Genomic DNA, 11,468 nt, shown 5'->3' with positions numbered 1-11,468 from the left:
CACTTGAAAGGATAATACATTATATGAATAATTTATTTTAGAGAGATTAATTTTAATGTTATTTATTTGGTTAAGTAACATTTAAAAGAGTTATGCATGTACATGTTGCATCAACTTTATAACATGTATGTTATGTTGCATGTAACAAGTACAAGATGCATGTGATATTTTAACAAAATTTGAAATTCAAAACCCATGGTGGGATCCACATGAGGCTTGCCACTTTAGGCCTCACCCAACGAAAACACATGCAATTTTGTCTTGGTTATTACATCCATCTAAACACATAACTCTCTTCTCTCACTAAACTCTCTCTAAGCTTTCATCTTTGCAAGAACTCATTCTTCCTCTTTCTCTCAATTTTGGCCAAAAGAGAACCAAGAAGGGAGGTCAAAATCAAGTCAAAAGCCTAGCTACAAGGTGTTGGTTAGTGGCTTGAAGGGTATGCAAGCTTGAGGCATTCGGTTTTGAAGGCTTCCATTCAAAGAGCATCATCTACCTTTATCTTCCTTACTTTTAAAAGGTAGTAATAATAATAAGCATTCTATGGTAGAAATGCTAATTTGCATGTTCTTGTTTTTGAGTTTTTATAGCATGCATGTCCATTTTTGGATCCGGGTTTGGGTTTTATCTTAAAATCGGTTTTAACATGAATAAACTAACAAGATTTAAAACTTTAATCCACTGCGTTTTTAACATATAATGGGTTATATGAACTTTGATAATCTTGTTAAATCCCAACAATGGAATGTTCTTCAGTAGATCATCCAGGATGAGTTGAACGAAACGAGGATACATTTTCCTTGGTTTCTTCGCGAGCACATTAGAATGCATGTTCTTGAAGAAGAGCCTAGAAAAGTTGTACTTCGTTTTATTTGTAAGGCATGACATCACTCCAACCCATTCAATGTTTAGCTTATCAAACCCACCATTCTGTGCGGACAAGCAGTGGGAAACAACGTGGAATAGGAACTTCGAATAAGTAGGAATGTGCCTCTTTTCACATGTAGTACATGTAATGGCATACCCAATGTCTTTGAGAAACTTTGCAATGTCATTTTTCTCAAACTTCTCAAACGGATCATCAGGTGCATCATTTATAAGTAGTGCCCTTCTTACAACTTCCTCAATAATGATCAACTTTTGATTAGCTACCTCAGTTGTAATTACGGTCCCCTTCTTTGTAGACTTGCGTTCACCCAAAATTGTTCAACCTAAGAGTCATGAATCTCTGGGTTGGCAGATATGGCAAACATCAACGGGCAAGTTTCCAATCCCTTGATCATTGAAGTAAACACCTTGTATTTTCTCTTCCTAGGAAGATCAAGTGGACTTAACATGTTGTGTTGCTACATTAAGACCCAAAAGGAACATCAGAGTTGATCATTAAGTTTCAAACAGAAAGAAAAATTAAAAATTTTATATACACAAACAAAGGTAAATAATAATTAACAAAGATGTAAACTTAAAATAAATAAAACTTTACAAAAATAAGTTAGTAACAAAAGGTAAAATAAACAAAAGAAATAAAGTTTGAAAAAACCTTTAAAGTATATACAAACTTATTTGAAGTTGAATAGAGAAACTGCCAAGTACAAATCATTAGAATCGAATGGTAATTAAGTCCTTTTAATAGATAGGTTAAATTGATTAATCTCCTAAGTCCCAATCATTCAAATAGAGTATAAACCAATCGAGTCTAATATAAAAGTAATCCAATCTAATTAAAACAATCGAATTCCGAGATTTAATTTGATTCGTGATGAATTAGACTAGAATGGTTGAGTGTATATATTATTAGATTTAGATTATGAAAGATTCAAATCGTTTGTATCTGTTAAGTTTTAAATAGTCCAAGTGTCAACCATTCGAATTGATTTTGAAACTAATCGAATCGAATTTCAAACCAATCGAATCGAATGGTAATTTGATTCGAATGGTTTTGAAATACTATTCGATTGGAATCAAATTCAACTCGAATCCTTTATTTATTGCATTAGATACGTTTGCCTTGTCCTTAGAGAAAATTTGTGAGACTTTATTTCAGTTAGTAAAAATACTTAAAGAGTTTTAAGTTAAAAACTAAAATAAAGAAAAGAAAACAAACTAAAATAAATGTGAAGTAAAGACGAAATTAATATTAAAGTAATTATGCTAATTATAAATATTAAGAGCTTATATATACATACTGGTGAGAAAGATCATGGCATGAAATCACATTTTTGTTAACGTTCTAGATCGCACTTCCATTTGGATATTATTATGCCAAAAACCTAAAGTCAATTGTAGATATAATCTGTCCACTTTAAGCTTAACAAGTATTTTGACGTCAGTGTGATACGTTAAGGTGTATATATATTAAGGACAACACTTATGTGGTCCCCATTTAATAAGAAAAATTACAAGCTCCATCATATCTCGGGCATAACTTGTGTTTACTAGTATCACCCCGAATTGACTCCGACCCCCTAATGATTGATCAAAACATTTTGAACTTATTTAACTTTTTTGCAAAATTTTCTTTCAAACAATAAAGATTCATAATGACTTACAAGCCATCATGTGAACTGTTTAGGACTTATTTGTTTGCCCCATGTTACGTGGTTCTAATATACCCCCTTTTGTTTGATAATTTATCAACATTTTTGTTGAATTTTAAATATTTTAAGCTTTTTCCAGTTTTTCTCCTTTAAAATTTTATTTTGACTTTCAATAATTTTATTTAAAGCAAGAATAATTTTTTGGTGATCAATCACTAACGGGCTCGTGTACGACTTACTAATAACATTTTTTCCTTCATCAATATGACTTATATTGGAGTAGGTAACCGTTTCATGAGTGTGTAACCACTAGCATAGGCAGAGATTTAGGTTTATATCATTCTAACATTTACTTGTTTGTGAAGCCTATCTACATATCACATGATGATCTTATTGGCCTTTGATCTACTCTTTTCATGTGCTAGGATCATTAGAGACAATTTCTTATCGTTTTCCAAATGTCGGATCGATTTCTCAAAAAAAGTATAGTTTTTATAATTTCTTACTCCCTCTAAGCAAGAGCTCCCTCGCTTATTTTATTTTGTTTTTCAAAAAGTTTAAAAATGAAAATTTACAATTTTAAATTTACAAAAAAAATCAAATTTAATCAAAGGAGATCATTCCCAACGACTCAACGAGAAACAAAATTCGGGCACGATCAAAGGCTTGGTAAAAAATCAGCAAAGTTGTAATCCGAGTCTACCCTATCAATACTAGCAAGTTTTCGGTCATAACGTATTCGAATGTCAATATATTTTGTCTTTGAGTGTTGGACTGGGTTTTCAACAATACAAAATGTTGCCTCATTATCACACTTGATAGGGGTGTTAAAGAAATTCAAACCGTAATTCAGCAGCTGATGCTGGATCCAGATCACTTGAGAACAGCAGGCGGAGCCGACAATGTATTCTGCTTCATTGGTGGAGGTGGACACTGTGACTTGCTTTTTGAATTTCCAAGAAATCAACCGGTATCCTAGGACCTAACATCCATCCGATGTTGACTTTCTATCAAGGTTACATCCCCCATAATCGCTGTCGGTGTAAGCATGCAGGACTAAAGGTGAGACTTTGGGTTACCAAATACCCAAGCGAGGCTTTCCCTTTAGATACCGAAAGATACGTTCAACAGCGGTTAAGTGGGACTCTTTTGTATTGCATTGATATCTTGGACACTAATAGACAGGGAATATTATGTCCGGTCCGCTAGCAGTGAGATACATCAATGAACCAATCATAGACCAATAAAGGTGTTGATCTATAAGTTTTCCCGATGGATCTGGAGCTAACACAAGTCGAGTCACTACATCAAAAAATGTTTTTTAGTATGCATAAAAGCGTCCTAAAATGCTATTTTATAGGACCTTTCATTTAATAGGACCAATGAGAAAAGTGTTTCATGTAAAGGGGTCGTAATAAGTCTCGGAACTCAAAAAACGTTCTGATATCCCAAATAAGATTATAAAACCAATTTTATGGTCGCATAAAATATCCATTAACAACACAAAAAACGTCCCAATAAAAACATATTATGACACTTTTACAATGTTTTGACATGTGCTTACCTAATTGTAAACTTTTGACACACATAAAAGTGTCATTAAAAATTAATTTATAGGACCCTTATGATGGAATATTATAGTACCAAGAAAATGGTTCTTATATACCAAACAAGATTATGAAACTAAATTTTATGGTCGCATAATATGTCTATGAACAACTTAAACAACGTCCTAAAAAAACATATTATGACACTTTTACAATGTTTTAACGTTTAATATGACAGAAATTAGAAGTCCTAACAAATCATATTATACAACCATTTTTAAACGTCCACACACACAATTTTACGATACGTTTATGGACATCTAAATATTGAAAGAAATAAAACTTCTTTATATTTAAATAATCTTGTTCGTAACGAAAACACTAAACATAATTAAGTTATAACATTATCCAACGTAAAATCTTGTAACATTCAACAAAAAAAATTAAAAGCAATAAAAATAAACAAGCACCATAAAATCCCGAGTCATCATGCGTCCTCAATCCTCACGGACTACCTACAGATAAACCATCCATGTATAAGCATTAAGTTCTATGTTATTAAAATTATTTGTATCACAAGTTTAACAAATACATACGAAGATGAATGGACAAGGCCATGCGATGTATGCACCAATACAATCTTGAATTGTGGAAAATAACCCATATGGTCACACCAACTTTTCATCTATTTTTATTGGTACTTGAACATTTACCGCACACCATTTTGGTCCAATATTGGTACCACTAACTAGCTCATTTTGGTCCAGGCTCCTCACCCATCCTCTTGCTACAGGCTTAGTAGGGTTTAGAATGCTTTTGAGGAAAACTTCATCTCCAACCTAGATTTTAGTTTTTGAAAAACAGTTATATATTAAACTCGATTCATTTTAGTGAAATATTCATTTTACAAAAAAGAAGATTTTATACTAGCAGGCTAACATTTTATAGAAAAAATAATCTAAAAAAAAATCAATAGACATTGTTGTTTAATAGTGTAGCCCAATGTAACCGTTATTTAATCACCAACTCCCTCACCCCTAAATCAATCTCACTTCTCCAAAACATATGCCCCAGTATCGCTCGTATTCTTCATGCTTCAATGCTAACCCTAAGACGCTAGCTACTGCGACCAGTCTTGACATGGTATCATTACCTAAATGATGGCAAGGAATCATCTGCTTTTCCACTCAATTGGGTGAAAAGGTAAGGAATTCACTTCATTATTTTCATTTGATTACGTTCTTTTTACTCCCCCCCGGGGGTTGTTTTTTTTGCTGATTGGTTATAACCATGGTTTAGTTATTTAGACTCAGATGGCTTTTTTAATGTATTCTGATGTATATTGATGTTGGTGGTATTTGGAGGATCACTTGCTATAATTTAACGTAAATCGTATTTACGGATCTGAGACTTTGGGGAAAATGCTGCTTTAGGTGAATAGGATTCAATTGATATAGGGTTAACATTTACCATAATATGAAGTGTGCAGAAGATAAAGGATCGAATTGATGAATTCTCTTTAATCTTGGTCACATAAAAAAACGGGTGCAAACAAAATTAAAGAATACAAAAAACATATGTTTAAAACAAAGTTTTGTGTAAAAAACCTGGCGTGCAAATTTTAAACAGCAACATAAGGTTGAGCTGTGAGCTATTGCCTACTACAATCCTCCACACTACCAACTTGATTTGGTTTCGGAAATTCATTAAAGTGAACATGGATTTTTTCTTGGGCCCTAAATATGATATAGTTTATCGAACATCTTTGCTCTTTTGTTTATTTTTGATGGAGTGTGGACTAGGTATAATTTTGTTAATCGTAAAATAATAGACTATTATACATTTGACCAAAAATATTTGAGTTACGTATAATATTTATAAATTACTTAAATTTTAGACGTAAAAAAACAAAAATTTAGGAATTCGGTTTGGTTAGGTTTTTATTACATGCAAAACCAAAACCGAACCGTTAGTTTGGTTTTTACAAAAATATAAAACAAAACCGTTGGTTTTTTTTCAGTTTGGTTTGGATTTTTCAGTTTTTTTGGTTTTCTTGCACACCCTTAATTTGGACTACTGCCAGTTGATGCAGAATACTATATAACAAAATTTTGATTTTAGTACTATATATCTTTGGCATTGTCTGTTCTCTTGTTTTCCTAAATTGAAGCAAGGCTAGCTGAGATGTTTGTTTGCCTCTTTTTCGTCCAATATACTATTTTTGTTTAATCTGCCAGGACAATGGAATTGCAACTAATGTCGGGTTTTATGTAAGCAACAAGGAGTCAAGCAATGAGGTTTTTGGGGAAGGAAACCACGGAATAGTGCCATGGATAAGTTGGGATGATATTAGTTTGGTGAGAGAATACTTGATTTCCTCTTCCTCCATCCTGTCAAGCTTTCAAGGTATGATTTTTTCAAGTGGTTTATTTTGGTTTCTTTCGTTTTCTTTTCTTTTTTATTTCTTTCTGTTTTGTTTGGTCTATTTGTGTGAATGGTTTGAATCAATGTTTGAAAAGTTAGTCAAGTTGATAGTAGAACACAAGAACTAGACTATTGTATATATTGTAAGTTGATTGTTAGTTTTTTTAATATAATTCACTTTGGATTATAAAATATATATTTGTGAAAAAGGCCATAAATTTTTATTGTGCTTTAGACTTAGACTATACGGAGTGGGCACCAATTTTCCATCCAAAAGCACACGTGGTTAGCGGCGCTGGCAGTAAACACCGCCCCTCCCTTCTTAGTGCCGCCCAATGGTAAAGAACTCGGTGAGTTTTCACCGATGAAAACACCGGCGGGGAAAGCTTCGAAGCCTTTTTTTTCCTTTTCTAATATATTCCAAATTGAGGGTTTTGTTAACTTGAAAAGTCAAAGAAATAAGAAGAGGTAGAAGATGAAGCTTGAGGAAGATGGGGAAAAAGGAAATTTGCAGATGAAGCTTGATGAGGATTGAGGAAGATGGGGAAAAGAAAAGTTGGGTCATGGGTGATGTGATAATAATATTATTTTATATGTATTAATATTATGTTGTATTCTTTTATCATTTTAATTATATTAATAATATTATGCTTTTATTTAATATTTTACCTAATTTGAATTGTTTATTTATTAAATGTAATGTAATATTTAATATCAATTATGTGTATATAATTTTGTTATTAATAACGTAAAAAATAAAAATGTGTGCCACTAAATGGCATTTTTTTTGTAGTGCCACAATGATTAAGCGTCCTATAAAGGTTAAAGTTATAAGACTCAAGTGTCAAGTGTCCTGTTAAGCTATGTTATAATAAAACTCTACCGAATAAGCATCCTATAAACTAGATGTTTTATGACTAAAATATCAAATGTCCTAATACGGTGTATTATATAACACCACAATGATTATGCATCTTATAAAGGTTAAAGTTATATGACCATAGTGTAAAATGTTCTATTAAGTTATGTTCTTATATGACTTTGACTAGAAAATGTCCTATAACACCGAACATTTATGACTTAACTACAAAGTGTCCTATTGAGTTATGTTATAATAAGACTCCAATGATAAAGTGTCCTATTACATTACCACATAATGAGACACCAACAACTACATGTCTTATAGATTACTTTATTAGGATTTACATTTTAAGTGTCTTATTAAGTTATATTATAATACGACCCCAAAGAATCATCCATCCTGTTAAATAAGTTTTTAGGACACCGGTTTTGTAGAGTATATTGTAAAAGGACAACAAATGTTCATTTGTCATATTAAATAGATTTTAGGACCCTATTTTACAAGCGTCTCACTTACGTGAGGTCGAAGACTCACTCAAAAATAAACCAAATACAACTAAATAGATAGCAGTAAGTGGGTATCGAACACAGGGAGTTTGTGGAAAATGCGTTACTGAGTAGCTATAAAATTAATCTAAATTAATCTAAGTGCAAAATGTAAATTCAATGATTTGGTTGTTTTATTTTTTGATTAACAAAATTAACTAAAACAATAAACGAGTTTTAACAATAATAGCAAGAATTCTCTCTCCCGATTTCAAGTTTTCAATGTTGATAAAGTTAATGTTTACTTGTGAGATAAACTACACAATTATAGTTCGTGAAAATGTGTTTGGATGTGATAAACGATGACTAAGTACTTGGATTACAAAAACAAGAGTTTGTCACTCAATAATCAGTTTAGTATTGCAAACCCTAATTCTCTTCTACTAAATCTCGATTACCTATGGCACCAAGAACAGATAGTCAAGAACACGAATTATACCATACTAACAATTACAAAACAAACACACAATCACCGTAGCACAATAATCATATGATCACAATACTATCTCATCAAAAACATAAACGATTAACAAATATCCAATTAGAAAACCTTACAATTCGGGAGAGAACAATAAAAGTACTAGCCACACATCATTTGATTAATCATCACATCAATTAGGTTAACCGAACGAATCATAAACCCAAACAAATGATTAATATCACCCAAGTCTTGTCCTTGCTCTCCAAAATTCGCCCCTAGGTAGTTTTTATGCCAAAGATATTGAAAAGACAGCCCAAAAACAAGTAATAACTAAAAACAATTCGGCAGTTACGATCTGGACCGTGGCCCACTGTCTCCACCGTGGGTCACGGTGGTCTTCTTGCAATATTGGACCATAGCCCACGGTGGTACCGTAGGTCACAGTGAGCTCCACGGCCACCGTACCAGCCATGGTACGGTGGCCTCTGTTTGAATCATCATTTTGGACCGTGGCTCACGGTCTGGACCGTGGGCCACGGTGGACTTCAGCCCCATTTTCTTGTTTTCACTTCTTTTGGCTTACCCCATTAATATCACCCACTTCTTTTACCTTATCCCTTACATAAAGGTTTTGTGATCACACTAAAGCCTTTAATAAATCTTCTATAAAAACCCGCATGCCCCAAAAATGACCTTACCCCTTTAATGTTTTTAGGTGGTGGTAAAGATGATATTACCCGGACTTTTGCCTTATCCACTTCCATTCCCCTTTCCGAAATCACGTGACCCAACACGATACCCTCTTGCACCATGAAGTGACTTTTCTCCCAACTTAGAACTAAATTTGTGTCAACACATCTTTTTAAAACTTTTTCTAATTCATTGAGACATGTTTCATAAGTTGGACCAAAAATTGAAAAGTCATCCATAAATACCTCAAGTGACTCCCCAACCATATCCGAAAAAATACCCATCATACAACGTTGGAATGTGGCCGGGGCATTACACAATCCGAATGGCATTCTCCGAAAAGCAAAAGTGCCATACGGACAGGTGAAGGTGGTCTTGTGTTGGTCATCCGGGTGGATAGCAATTTGATTATAACCCGAGTACCCATCCAAAAAACAGTAATACTTTTGACCCGATAATTTTTCAATAATTTGGTCAATAAAAGGTAATGGAAAATGGTATTTAGATGTAGCGGCATTTAATTTACGATAATCAATTCAAACTCGTCACCCGGTGACCAGTCGGGTAGCGATTTGTTCACCGCTTTCATCTTTAATTACCTGTATACCTGCTTTTTTCGGTACCACCTGTGTAGGACTTACCCATGCGCTATCCGAGATGGGATAGATGATTCCCGCATCCAACCACTTAATCACCTCTATCTTCACAACTTCTCTCAAATTGGGATTCAACCTTCTTTGAGTCTCTCGGGTTGGTTTTGCCTCCTCGTTGGTGATGATTTTGTGCATAACTATAGATGGAATAATGCCTTTTAAATCGGAAATTGTCCAACCTATGGCCGCTTTATTCGCCTTCAACAACTTCAACAATTCTTGTTCTTGGGCATCTTCCAAACTAGATGCAATAATGACCTGTAATGTGTCATTATCCCCCAAAAACGCATACTTCAAGTGGCTAGGCAAATCCTTCAATTCCAGTTTAAGTGGGCTTTCCAATGACGGTTTTGTACCCGAATCGATCACAGTTGGCAGACTTTCAATTTGATGAGTCCATGGTGGTTGTCCTTCTTTTACCGCCAACACGTCTTGATTTTTCTCTTCCATTCTCAATGCACAAAGATGTACCTGTTCAGAAAAATCACAAACACATGCTTCCAAAGCATCTTCCTCATAATCGTGCGGTTCACACATGTCAACAATATATGCCATGAAACACTCATCACCACATAAAGCATTAGATTCGTTAGCGAAACATTTAATCTCATTTTCCTATTTCCAAAAGCCATATCAACTGTGCCCGATCGACAGTCAATAATAGCATGAGCGGTGTTTAAAAACGGTCGATCCAATATAACATTTTGTTGTTGGGTCGAATCAACCGATGAGTAGTCTAAGACTAAAAAGTCAACCGGAGAGTAAAATTCTTCAACTGTTACTATCACATCCCGCACAATTCCTCGGGGGAGTTTATGAGACAAATCAGCTAACACAACCGTTGTCTCAACTCGTTTTAAAGGACCAAAATCATATTGGTCGTATAAACCCCCCGGAAGAATACTTACTCCGGCCCCAAGATCTAGTAACGCCTTAGACATTTGAAAATCGCCTACTTGAATGTTAATTAAGGGCATTCCCGGATCTTGAAGCTAAGGAGGAAGATCTCCTTTTAAAACCGCACTTACCCGCTCAGTTAAATCCACTCGTAGAGGCACTTTTTGTTGCCTCTTTTGAGTGCACAATTCTTTCAAAAATTTTGCATATGTGGGTACTTGCTTAATTGCCTCAAGTAGAGGTAAATTTACCTTTACTTGTTTAAACACTTCATACATCTCTTCTTATTGAGGACCCCTTCTTGAAATGATGTTTTTCTTACCCGGGTCAAGTAAAGCCGAGGGAAATGGAACCACCTTTGGTTCTACTTCCTTATTTTTATCGTTTAAATTTGAAGTTTGACCCGGATTTTGTAACGGTTTTTCAAAAGTGACATGTTTAGTGGGTTTATTTGTTACTATTTCATCATCACTTTCATTACCCGTAATATCCTCAACTTCCCCATCAACCACACCCGGTGAAAAATCTTTTTTATATTCTTTACCACTTCTTAAAACACTACCGTGATTAATAGGAACATTACGAGAAGAGTTATGAGAAGGATTTACCTTTGTGTCGCTTGGCAATTGACTTTTATTCTTCTTTAATTCGGATACTTCAGTTGCGAGTTGACCCATTTGTGTGGTCAACGATTGGATGGCTTTATCTCTTACTTCATCCTTTTGCATTCTAACCTCATCAAGTTGATTTCTTCGTTGCATGTATTGTTGCATCAACTTCAACATGTCCATAACCTCATTTCCACTCGATGAACTTTGACCCGTTGACCCGCTTTGACCGCTTTGACCGACACCCCCTTGACCTTGCAACCCTTGATTGTTCCCGCCAT

The sequence above is a fragment of the Bidens hawaiensis genome, unplaced genomic scaffold (assembly GCF_021521415.1).
Source record: "Bidens hawaiensis isolate Kalapana, Puna unplaced genomic scaffold, B.hawaiensis_p1.1 tig00018781_1, whole genome shotgun sequence".
Lineage (NCBI taxonomy): Eukaryota > Viridiplantae > Streptophyta > Magnoliopsida > Asterales > Asteraceae > Bidens > Bidens hawaiensis.
Note: the sequence above shows the minus strand (reverse complement) of the source record.